Raw genomic sequence first — 8,698 nt, 5'->3', positions numbered from 1 at the left:
TATAATTAAAATTGTCAATTCCAAAACTTTGCAATACTACTGAAGACAAGACTGTATGCAAAACATAAAAATAATGAACTGAAATTCTGTAAAGAATTCAAGACCTGTAAAGACAAAAACAAAAGTTGGACAAATATGTATAGAATTGTTTATAAACTTTTATATAATCTTGTGAAATTAAAAAAAATAAATCAATTCTGAAGATTTTGGTTAACATCTTGTAAGATATTTTCAGCTTTTAAGGATCTTTACTGAAGTGTTATTCAGTATTTCTATAAATTTTTAAGGATATTGCAGTCCTTCATGTTTTACGGGCTCCACCTCACTGATGCTTGAAAGTGTCATAAAACAAGATTTGCGAGGGCTTGTTAAAGCCCCCATCAAGTCCATCATGACACCTTCTGTTTTAGGCTCACAGTTGTTTGTATATAAAGACAAGCTTTGTGTGACCCTGTTGGCTGCTATGACTCCAATACTTTAATTTTAATTGGCCAAGACTACCAATATCATCTATATATTAATACAAGATTTTCAAAATATATTGTCGTAGATAGCCATCAAATATTTGTAACTGAGAAATTAAGTCAATGTCTTAATGTTTAAATTACAAAATTAGATACTAATTATTAGCACATTCAGATTAGCAAGAAGAGTTTTAGGAAATTTGATTGTGGCCCAAAATTACATTTGACGAACTACTTTCGGTAAGATATGAGGCTGCAAGAGTTGCCATATTGATCAAAGGATGTCATAGTTCAGTAACACGCTGCGAACATGTCTTAGTTTATCCAGTAAAACTCTATTTTGTTCAAAGAAAAACAGTATAATTCCATCAATACAAATTAATCGAGATACAGCATCAACCTGCTAATAGCCCCTTTGAACAATTTGGTGAGAGCTGTTCACAGCTCTCGTGCATTTTTCAAAGATGAAGAACTGATACAGGCTAAGGATTTTAAAGGAGTCAGAAAAGACTTCAAAAGAGACATAATATTTAATGGACATCAAATCCAGCCTGCTCATTTAAGTATTTATTGAGGCTTTTCTTAAAATCAGTTAAATTTACTTTATCACCACATCTAAAAGCAACTCATTACAAAGGCCAACCACATTTTAATAAAGGTAAAAGTTTCTAAGGTGAAGATGACCCCTACCCTGTCAAAATGCATATTTGTGTCTCTTTTTTGTCTACCATTCTCACAATTAAATACAAAAAAATGATGCATCAATACTATCAATTCCCATCAAAATTACAATAATCCACAAGCATTATTTTACATTTATTGTAATTAAAAGTCATCTGCCCGTTACTAACCCAACTCATCAAGTGATCTTATTCCTTCTATAAACCAGCAACAGCAACCTCACAGACAGCAACACCCAAAACTTTATATCACAGCAAATCTAAGTAATTTATTGACCATTACTTCATCTATGTCCTTAATATATATAAAAAAGAGCAAAGGTTAATTAAGGTCACATTAATCTAATCCATTTATAACAATCCTCTGCTTTGTTCCCTCCAGCCATTTTTTGATTCAACAAGCCATCTTGTCCCCCATACCTATCATTCACATTCCTTTTATGTGACACCTTAACAACTGCTTTCTTAAAATCTAGAAATACTAAAGCCACACCTTTACCTCATCAACATGAGCAGTAACCTCTTCAAAATATGTCTGAAATTAGTAAAAGACTCTCCCAAATTGAAACCATGTTGACTATTCAACAAAGGCTTTCGCTTTATTAAACGACCTTGCAAAGTATCTTTTATCACATTTCCAGAACCTTTTCCCACTACTGATGTAAGACTAACAGACCTATAATTACTTGGACAGAGATCTTATCACATCCCTTAAAAAAACAAGAATAACATTAACCAACTTTCAGTCTTTTGGAAATTTGCCCACTGCTCAAGAAGTTACAAAAAATATTGGCAATTAGCTCACATATTTGATCCTTAACCTCTTTCAAAACCTTTTGGAAAATTGTAACTGGTCAAAGAGATTTGTCTTAAGTTCTTAAGTTCAGAGTTAATGTGGTCATCTTGTTCATCAATCATGTTTCTCTCTAAAAAATATTCAGTATGAGAAATACTGCCTAAATCTTCATTTGTAAAAATTCAAAAATAGGTAGAATTTAGTAACACAGCCATTATATATAATCATAAGAAATATGCCTTCTTTTATCATCCCTCAAAAACCCTATTCCCATTCTAACATTATGGTTACCCTTAATGTAGTTAAAGGAACTCTTACTGTTAATTTTTACATTTTCTGCCAATCTTTTATTCATTTTTCCATTTTAGATTGTTTGGCATCCTGTTTAACCAACTCTCTTAATCTTCTATAATAAATGGGTGTTTGAAAGTTCCCTACTGCATATTTTTGTAAATGGAAAGGTCTTTTCCAAGACTTCTCTAAACCTTAGGTCATTAAAAGAAAGTTAGGATCAACTTAAACAGTAGAGGCCAGGTTTTTTTGCAGGAACAAAGCCCATTACCTTCTGTTCCTCTTTATTTCTTCCTGCAAACTCAAGACTAATATACAGTATTTTATAGCCAAGCTTTGGAAGGGCATCAGGAGGTAATTTTCTGGTATCCAAGATGACATCACCAAAATTAAGTAGAGCATAATACATATGAACACAATATAGCATACTTTGCCATTCTTGATTATTCAACTCTAAAGAATTTGGGTAAAGATACAAACCACCCAAGACTAGAAAAAGTCACACTTTCCACCCTTCATCCCCACTGAAAACCAGTACTTCCATTTTCTTCCCAAACATTCAGTAACGGAAAATTATAACTTCCAATACAGTACATTACCTCTTCTCACATAAATAACTAGAATTCCACATTTAGCAGGTGGAGGTATTGGTCCGAAAGCATTCGAAGGACACTCCCAAAGAAGAGATCTTCTGAGTCCAATATCATTATACGTGGAACTAGGCACTTCTGAACTAGGGAGTAGCACATCCAATAGGGAGAGAACTATGGTTGGATATGGATCTAAACTCCACAATATATGAATCACAATCCATAATACATAAATGTGGGTGAGAGTAAAAGGATGAGCCTCCATGTGTAGAGTGGCTACGGTGTGATGGACCATACACGACAAGTCAACTACATCCAAAACCCGAGACACTAGGAACCGACATCCACATGGGGTAGGATGAGAATCATATCATTGGTTATTCAACTGCAATCCAAAACTCAGCCACTAGGAAACAACATCTATGTGGATGGTTGGAAAAGGGATCATACCATTTTCACCTCAAGTTCATGGGACCTGAGGGAATCTCGTATCCCCAGATTCATGAATGGGACACATGATAACAATGCGAGAAATTGATTGATCGATCCGGGAACCGAACTCCTGGTATCGAAAATGTCAGTGTAATGTAAAACAATCTCACTCAAAATTAAATTGACAGGAATCACCCCTACTGTATAATAAAGAGTACATTTTTTAAGAGAAATTAATAAAAAGATACGAAGAAAAATTAAAATTAAACACTCGAAGAGAGCACAAACAACACGAGTAGTGCCAAACGAGAAATGGTAGTTTGACGGAATTAAATAGAGGGAATCACACACGTCAAGAGAGTGTGCAGCACTCTTATTAGCAGAGTCACATGTGAGATGCATTGGAATCAGTCAACTCCACATGAGTGGCAGCTTCAAGGCTTGTGGCATGCACAAAAAACTTTTGCATATAGAGGGCAGCACTATTTGTGTGAGAAGAGGTAATGTACTGTATCAGAATCATTTGCTTCATTATTCACTATACTCATAAAGCTCCTGTCAATCATGGTATACGTAAATACTCAAGTTATTTTTAAATATAATTTTATTAAACTTATTTTTGCAATCCCTCTAAGCTTACTGATTTTTTGTGTTACAGATACAGTTTTGAAATTCATTGCACTTGTTTGTGTATGCTTAAAAACAGTATTGTAGATATAACTTTTGGTAAACAGGCTTTGGGTTTCTCCAACTTCACAAGTTTCTGACATGTTGCATCTTCTGCCTCTATCTCAATATTCTGACTAACTGAGTTGCCAGCAATGAGATATTTTCAGTTGTGTTAATGCCTTTTCTTTAAAAAGAGATCTTCAATTCTTTTGGAATAGTTGGTGGCTCCACATAAAAGGTTGTTTATTCACAATCTGTAAGCTAAAATCTACTCATAACTCAATGTTCAATTTTAATTTCAGTAGTTCAGTAAATAAAAGTAAAACTGAAATTAAAATTGAGTGTCATTCAGCTAATTCAAAGAAATCACATTGTTCCTGTGCTTTCTTTTATTCATATATATTACAATAACAAAAACGCTGAGACAGTACACACTGAGAAAGGAGTGTCATGTTTTGCCAACAGTGCCCATTTTATAAGGAAATGACACTTTTGATTTTTAATCACAGCTTGTGTTCAGTTACAAATATTTGCCACCATCATTTTATACAATATGCTGCCAATGTTTTTGCAGGGTAGTTCTACATCTAAAAATATTTTGAAATATGCTTCTTAAGTCCCACAGATAGCATTCCATAACATCCTTGAATGGTTCAATTGAGCTGGCCAGCACATATTTTGGTCATAATTTGTATCAAACCACTGTTGAACATGTCATGCATCACAGCAAGATGCATTTTCCTTCATGTTGATAAAGATATGGCTGTTTCTCCTATAATTCTATCATAAGAAGTGCAGCACTGAACAAACTTACCAGTGGGGGTTAAAGGTTGCCATTACATACAGAACAATCAATTTAAACCAACTATGTGATGGTTTTTCCATTGTTTCCCACCCACATTGGATATCCAAAGCACTGTGAGAGTCAACATTTGCATTCATGGCTCTAATGAAATCTATGAGAGAAATATGGATTAGACTTCAGCCCATCTGTGAATTCACTATGATGGAACTCCCTGTATACAATGGTGCAAAGGCCTGCAAGCTGAGATTTTTATTAAATGCTGAGTGGCTGATTTCATGCCACATGAGAGAATTCATTTCACAATATGTTTAAAACTTGCATTATAATGATAAAAATAAACAAATATTCTACAGAATATAGAGTATGAGACAGTAAACTAAAAACAAAACAGCTCATCAAAATGAAAAACAAAAAAAATCAATGCCAGTATTTGAAATATAAAATTAGTATCCCAAACACTAAAAATGGCACTATAGGTGCATACAAACCAAAACAACCAACAAGGAAAAGTGATTGCAAGTATGATGAACAAAGCTCTTCAAACAGATAACTCTACATGGAATGACACAGGACAAAAAGTGTATGACAAATAAAATAACAGACACAACTCACAAAAATCAATAAATATGCAAAAAAAGAAGATTAAACTAATCTATTATATACAAATTAGTAAATGAAATAGATTATAAAACATGTACAAGACATTAATGCAATGAGAAAAAAATATACGACCATAACAAGTATAGTACTGTGAAAAAGCACTGTCTTACAGGATGTATAAATATTAAAGCTGGACATCTGTCCCTTTGTAGCACTGCATGTAGAAAATGTAAATAAGATAAATACATGGACAATATCATTTTAGTATTTATCAACTATCCTAATAAATAAACTTAGTATTCCGAAAATTGTTTAATCTCGAAGTCTACGTTTAAGGGAGGTCCAGCTCAGTCTACACTTTGATCAACGTGTGTTATTGAGTTATACTAGTTTCGGAGAATTCCACTCCTCATCAGTAACCCTGAACACAATTTAACCAAAAAGAGGTAAGCTATACCTATATAATAGTGCCAGTATATAATGTGAAGAACTGAATAGTGACCAATGACACTTTTCCTTCACTTCAACTATCCAGTGTATAGGTTTTTCTCATAGTGACTACAAAGCACGTTTACACTAACAGTATGTTTGATATCAACTATCCTACCTATAATACTTGTATACTCAAATTTACTAGTAGTTCATACATTTAAGTATATGTATCAGATTTAAACAGAGTATGACTGGAAAAGGTCATTTCCCTTTCTCTCAAAAATAAAAACAAATCCTAAATCCACTGAAATAAAAAACATTATAAGGACAACAAGGGATGATTTGATCTTTCAAAGCAACCTAACATATTCAAACAAATCTTTAAAAAAATAATGATACAAACTATTTCTCTCATCACACATTACATAAAAATTTATCCCACAAGCTAACAACTCCATAAATTTATATTTATGAAAAGATTCCAGAATCCAATTAGCTTAAGTCACCATAGCCACACTGAAAAAATTATATTTTTTAGTCAACAATTACATACTCAAGTTTTTTTATCCCTTTACAAATATATTCTTCTTCTTAACCTTTTGAGACCAGGCATTAAATATTCTCAAGAACTTATTAAAATGGGAAATTTGACAAAATATCAAAAACTTTACCTTTGACTGATTTACCAAGCCCTACAAACCATACATCACTGGATTCAATGTCAACAACTGTTATCAAAATAAGCCTATATGGTCTCTGAGAATAAAAATTTTGGACATACCAAGTGCATCTGTATTGTAACAAGGAATTAAGCTTATCCCGAGAAACTTCAATACTGAAAAAATTTTTCACAGACTTTGATTTTGATTTAAAATATTTCCTTCAGCATCAGCTTCCTTTAACAAATTAATATCAGTAAATTATTTTTATTTAATTCTTATGTACATACATATAAATGTGTGACAAGAAGCTGCCTGTTGGTCCATTTAGGCCATCTCATCCACAATATTAAACTCTAAAATAAAAGTAAAATACTTAATGCCAGCCTTTACCATTCAAATATTTATCAAACCTTCTTTTACAGTCCCTTAAATTAACTACACCTCCCACATCTGAAGGTAATTCATTCTAAAGGCAACCATCCTGTTAGAAAAATAAAACCATCTTAGCTGAAGTTTATTGTCATTGAAAATTTATGAGAAAAAAAAAAGAGGAAAATCAAGATGACAGAAAGCATAAAAACCATATCCAATGCATCTTACATTAGTGACAGTCCATGTAGATAGGTAATGTAAAAAGAAACAGGTACACAATATTTTTGTAACATGTGGTAGCCAACTAACCCATCCATGTTACCCCCCACTATCCAAAATAAGCAAACAAAAACATAAAAACCAAAATTTATATTTAGTTTGGCCATTCACAACCATACTTGCATTCAAAAAAGTTTAATATAAAATTAAAATTTCAATTCTGAAAATGATAAACTAAATAATTAATAGGTGTGGTATTCAAATTCATTAGTAATAGTAGTACTAGTAGTAATAATAATAGTATACTACCAGTACCATAAATACAATAACCTATGTATCATTCTTTTGATCACAAAGCTGAAAATTTAAGACGTTGAATCTCAACTTTCAAGCAAATGCAGGTTAAGTTAAACAAGCAAAACCTGTTTGACGTGTCTTGATCATGGTACGTTTCCACTATAGTTTACACCACCGGTCGGGCCTAACTAACTTTATTATTCGTAATTAGTATTGAAATTTTAACATTTTAATTTACTACAACTAAAGCATTATTGTAATTATTATAATCCTTACTTAAACCTACCTTAATCACAATAGTTTTTGATAATTTTAACGAAGGAGCTACCAATAGCGCTAACAATAACACTAACAATTAGTTTTAAATTACATCTACTACTGTGTCCTTCAGTATTCATTCAGTTAGACAACTGTTAGTAGTACTAGTAGTAAAACTTCACTAAAAACCTACGTCACTCGTACCTGTTCCACAAGTTAAGAAGGTTAATCTACCTTTACCAATACAACTTACATTCCTACCTGAATGTAGCTTCAACGTCATCATCTCGAGGTCAACAAACTATTCGAAACACAGTGATGGGAAATACGAGACAAACCTGCATCTATGGATCGAATGACCAACAAACAACCCTTTAAGAATAACACATAACTGGAAGAAAACTTTCCTCAGCGTTGTGAAATATATAGTGTTGTGGGTTACATTTTTATTATGTTAATATTTTTATCAGGAGTTTGTTGGTGGAGTCTAGAGATTTCATGAAGGATTACGCCTTTGCAGTGCCCCCAGTATCTCAGCGGTAAGTCTCAGAGCTTACAGCGCAAAAATTCGGGTTTCGATATCTACGGTGGGCAGAGCACAGATAGGCCATTGTGTAGCATTATGTTTTATAATAAATAAACAAAAAACAAAACTTTTGCAGTATCTCTAACCACCATGTTACAGGTAGAAAACTAATACACCATAAAACTTCCAGACTTAGTGAATTAATAAGTTCAAAGTCTGTTAATTAGTAAGTCAGACAGTGATGTGATTCCTTTCGTTTGTGATAAACTATACAGTGATTCAGTCACAAGTACTTAATATATTAACGGTTGGGCCGAACAGGAAATTTATAAGCAATTTGAATTTGAAAATTCAACTGGGTTTTAAGTTTGTTAGAATTTGAAAACTGGCCACTTTGATGGAATGTGAAATAAATCTTTATTAAAAATGGAGTATATCAGTATTGTTACGACAGTGGTAGTCACGTGACTCTGGTAACACGTCATGATATTCTAGAAGGATCGGGGAACATCACGAATAATCCAGTATGTGCCAGGCGCCCTCTATTCCTGTATATAAGTGCGCCGGACAACGTGAAACAAATTAATCGGAATTGAATTGCAGAC

The 8,698-nt window shown here is 33.0% G+C and overlaps 1 protein-coding gene across 1 annotated transcript in view; it reads right to left on the bottom strand.

The window, feature by feature from the left end:
- The window catches only part of LOC106459199 (protein O-mannosyl-transferase 2-like), a 72,648-nt gene extending 64,589 nt beyond the window's left edge, over positions 1-8,059 (bottom strand). The window contains exon 1 of the mRNA XM_022385633.1: positions 7,829-8,059. The gene's annotated coding sequence lies outside the window, so the exon portion shown is untranslated. The remainder of the gene's footprint in view (positions 1-7,828) is intronic.
- Between the last annotated feature and the right edge of the window lie 639 nt (positions 8,060-8,698).

The sequence above is a fragment of the Limulus polyphemus genome, unplaced genomic scaffold (genome assembly GCF_000517525.1).
Source record: "Limulus polyphemus unplaced genomic scaffold, Limulus_polyphemus-2.1.2 Scaffold574, whole genome shotgun sequence".
Lineage (NCBI taxonomy): Eukaryota > Metazoa > Arthropoda > Merostomata > Xiphosura > Limulidae > Limulus > Limulus polyphemus.
This window is presented reverse-complemented; position numbering and strand designations above follow the sequence as displayed.